The following is a 4,807-nucleotide window of genomic DNA, read 5'->3' as shown; positions in this document are numbered from 1 at the left end:
ATAAAAAGGGGGAAAAAAACAAAATAGTTAAATCTCATGACCTGATTTCGTTACAGACTCTAAACTGCTGCTGACTGCTAAAAGCTGGAGCTGCTGTAGGGCTCCCATGGCAGTACAATTGTGCCAGCATCATCTTCTTTCACCATGAGTTGGCAGATGTGCCAGCCAAGCAAAGCCAGTGCTTGCCTGTCCCCCAGCTCAGGGCAGGGCTCCATGCCAGATGCATTTGCTGACACCAGCTCTGCAATGAACTGACAAACCCCGCATTGCACAGCATGAATATACTCAAGTATGCTGAAGGGACCCTCATGCTGGCACCAGCGAGCTGGCAAGGGCCAGTGATGCACTTCTGTGAGCTCTCATTGAAATGAGCTGCCCAAGTCACTTCGAGCTGCTACTGCAGGGAATGTTTCCCATGGCCAGGCAGTGGTGACACACATGCACCTTGACGGGAAGGCCGTGGAAGCCTGTGCAGTCACCAGCTGCATCCAACACCTGACTGAGATTTCAGCAGAACACAGCTCTGAACAACTGTGGTACCCCCCCCCCCCCCCGCTTGTAGCACACCTCAGCTCGACCTGTCACTGGCAGTCTGCTTTGTAACAGCAGGTGAAAGGTCTCCAAAAGACATGCATCTGCAAGTGCACTGACTGCTGGCCAGGCTCGTACCAACGTCAAAACAGCAGATGATGCTGGGGGATATATCCCTTACCACACTTTATTTGTAGTCAATGGAACAAATAACAACAAAAAGCTGTCTAAAAAACAGAAAATTAAAAGGTCATGCAGCCTTGCCAGTGGTGAGATTGGCCACGAGAGCTGCCAACAGGTAACCCATTCCCAAACCCCCCAGTTCGACCAATACTGCTCAGTTCTCAGAACACTATTCTGGCACTTGACTCTCTTTAGTCTCACAAAGATATTGCCAATCTCAGGAAACCTATTGGAAAAGTCTTGGAAAGGTTTGTTTTGTACACTACGATGTATATTCAGAATCTCAACTCCTTTCACCACAGACACCTTCTGTAACAGCCTTCAGATGACTTAAGAATTTTGCTCCCCCTTTCTCCCATTCTTCCAGCTAACCCACTCCCATTTTCCCCAGGTCAGTTATCCAGACCCCAGTCATTTTTTTCTCCTTTAGGTTATCTTCAGGTGGCCAATATATTTTGTCAATTTTTACAAGCCAGTTCTGAAGTGCTCATCATGGGGCTGGTCACAGGTAACCCAGGTTTTCCTCCCCACAGCCAAGGCAGAGCTCCTGTCCCTAGTGAGAAGCCACCCCTGGTTAGGCTGACCAGCCATGGCTACCCAGTGATCTCATGCCCTCTGTGGAAGGGATTTCAGAGGACCAGCAGGCTATGCAACTACTTAGTGGTAGTTCTGTGTTTAATTTTGCCCAAACAAGTTGATGCAGTTTATTCCACATCTCCCCTCTTGTAGGGGTCAAGTCTTAAAACCCAAAAAGCAATCTTTTCCTTTCAGCCTTTTTAATCCTTGCCATAGTACTGTAGCCAAAATTATTCTGTAATTGCCACTTCTCCAGTAATAAACTAAATCAGTACTTATGGAGCTCCACCAGTGGACTGTTTCACACCAAGCAGAGACCACAAATGTTGCCTCTGTTACAGAGAACTACTGTTGTTCAGAACACGTCAGCAGAGTGGTTAAAAACAAAGGATGAGTGGCTTTACTGCATAGCCTGTGCTGGCGATTCCGCTGTACAGGATGCATTTTCTGCACAGCTAATGCAAGCTAAGCCATGATTTGCTACTTCAGGCTTTGTACTGCACTTAAGAGAAAATAGTGATAGTGAAATTAACAGAAAGTGAAATTACGGAAAGACACAGAAGTAAGTCCACACCATGCAGTAAGTGGTTGATGATGTATTTATGCCATTAGGTCATTCACTCATGCATTTTCACAATTCATATGAAGACAGGTTTGTTCAAGTAACAGATAATTAATATACTAAGCTAACCCCCCCAGACCAGGAAAGCTGCTTCAGGATGAAGAACTATATATTATTTTCTATTACTTCATTTGGCAAATCAGCAGCATGACCAATAGCATCAGGACACTTGGTTTGAGCCCCAAAACGATGGCACTACACACCACACTTTGACTCAAAAAATATATTTGCTTCATAAGAACGCAATCGGTAGGTGATGAACCAATTATTTCAAGTCCCTTAGCTACTGATTAGTTAAAATTGATTTAGGAAAAGAAATTTTAACAAGTATAAGATTACTGATGTGTTTAGCAGCACTAAACCAAGCAATGTTTAAAATGAACATAAAATACAACAAAACATTTTCAACTGTGTATAAAAGAATGTTGTGCATACGTCAATGTACGGACTGCATTGCTAATACACTTACCTTCCTTTTTCAGACTGCTTCAGTATAGAATCACAGAATGGTTTGGGTTGGAAAGGACCTTAAGATCACCTAGTTCCAAACCCCCCCGCCATGGATGGGGACACCTCACACCAGACCATGTTGCCAAGGTTCTGTCCAGCCTGGCCTTGTACACTGCCATGGATGGAGCATTTGCCACTTCTTTGGGCAACCTGTTCCAGTGCCTCACCAGCCTCACAATAAAGACCTTTGAAAATGATATATTCCAACTGACACTTGATTTCTTTCAAGAGCCTTTGAAACAGTGAAGTGTTAGACAGTATTGGAAAAAAACACAGTCTATGACAAATTTGAGAGCATGATTCTTCTAACACTTGTGCATGTGTTACTGACACTCAGTGAGACTGTGGACGTGGATGAACAAGTGTACAAACAGGCATTAAAACATTCCGGTTTGTTTTAAAATGCCAGAATCATGTCAAACAGTTCAGAATTCCATGGCTATCCAAGGAAAAATACCTAACAAACTGTTGCACTCCTTTTGCATAGCTAGATTTTTTTGGGACAAAGCTTCCAAAGAATGAAGCCTCTCATGTGGGTGTAAAACATATCTGAATTCCCTTTTAATATTTGATTCTCATCATGAACACTAGAAAGCAGGTCTCTGACGGCAGGGCAGTGAATTTCCTCTTCCTTTAACAATGGAAGAATCAACTATAAATTTGATACGTTTCTAGTCAAACTTTTTTTTAAAAAAGCAATGAAAATGTTTTTTGTTCTGACCTGGACAGGTAAGCAGGGAATCAGCATCACAAAATAGATGCTATCAGAGGTTACCACTGTTCAGTTTATTCCTAAATGTTTCACTGTTAAGGATGAAAAATTCTCAACCTAATTGGTCCAGCCCTTCCAACAAATGTAATACAGCAACCAGAAGTACTGCTGGACACCACTGAACACCCCTGGCAAGGTTTCCACCAGAAAAGAATGAGTCCTGCAATAATTTGCATGCTCTTTGTCTGAAAGAAGTAAGTACATCTGCAGTATCCAAAAAAAGTGAGGGATGTTTTCTGAGTTTCTGTTTGTTTTCCTCTTCTCCTACATATTTTGGAGCAGACTGTTTTGTTCTGCATCTCTGCAACCCAGTAATGTAGTACTGAAAGTAGTAACTATTGATACTGCAAAATAACTGATACTGGAAAATATGTAAGTAGCCTTCCTAAGTTTTCCACCTAAGTTGGGTATCTCAGTTGTAAGTCAGCAGTGAGTGTTGTTCTTTTTCATGATCTAGACTAATAAAGTAGTTTTCCAGTTTTCAGTTTCCACTGGGGCATGATGCTGCCTGTCTCCTGACTGCCCACAAATTCTCCTCATACGAATTTTTAACCTTTTTAAAGATCATGCCTGCAAACAGGACTCTGAAAAAGCTACTTTGAGAACCCACTTTTCCTGCTGTCCTGGGTTCAGCAGTAGCAGTCATTTTTTCTCCTTCTTAGCAGCTGGTGCAGTGCTGTTTTTGACTTTCAGCCTGGGAACAGCGCTGATAACACCGATGTTTTTAGTTGCTGCTCAGTAATGTTTACTCTGACCAAGGACTTTCTGAGTCTCATGCTCTGCCAGGGAGGAGGGGAAGCTGGAAGGAAGCAGAGACAGGGCACCTGACCCAAACTGACCAAAGAGGTATTCCATACCACAGCACGTCATGCCCATGATGTAAAACTGGGGGCAGTTACCTGGAAGAGCAAGATCACTGCTCGGATCAGGCTGGGTATCAAGTCGGCAGGTGGTGAGCGGTTGTATTCTCTTCCCTTGTTATTTCCCTTATCATTATTATTATTGGTGGTAGCAGCAGTGGTTTGTGTTATACCTTAGTTACTGGACTGCTCTTATCTCAACCTGTGGGAGTTACATTCTTTCAATTCTCCTCCCCATCCCTCAGGGAGCAGGGGGAGGAAGTGGGGGGGGGGAGGGAGTGAGTGAGCGGCTGCATGGTTCTGGGTTGCCGTCTGGGCTTAAACCATGGCACTGTGGTGATCAAAAAGAGTTCAGGGAAATTCTGGACATGCTGTACTCTAAACCAGGAATTTTTACATCCAGTCTGACAACGTGGAGTGCAAAATTTCCATGTACAGAGCTGTCTGTTTACAGACAGCACAGAACCAGATACAGAGAGGAACTTCAAAAAACATCATGAATTTGTTCTCTCAAGTGGAAGTGAACTAAATTCCTCTTCACTTGGATGTGAAGAGAAATGCATTTCTACTCTGTCCTACCTGTGCTTTTAGTCCCTATTCACATTTATTTAAAAAGATCTCATTTAAAAGAGCCATCATGTTCTGTGACAATCAGAGTCATTCAGCCGAACTCCAAACTAATAGTAGTGGTTAAAGGAAATCCAAAACACCCTTTAAAGGCTATTCATAACGTTCAGAGTTCCACAAGTCCTC

The sequence above is a fragment of the Pezoporus flaviventris genome, unplaced genomic scaffold, assembly GCF_033815535.1.
Source record: "Pezoporus flaviventris isolate CSIRO_AGI_PZ_B2104156 unplaced genomic scaffold, CSIRO_AGI_Pfla_v1 ptg000045l, whole genome shotgun sequence".
Taxonomy (NCBI): Eukaryota; Metazoa; Chordata; class Aves; order Psittaciformes; family Psittacidae; genus Pezoporus; species Pezoporus flaviventris.
Note: the sequence above shows the minus strand (reverse complement) of the source record.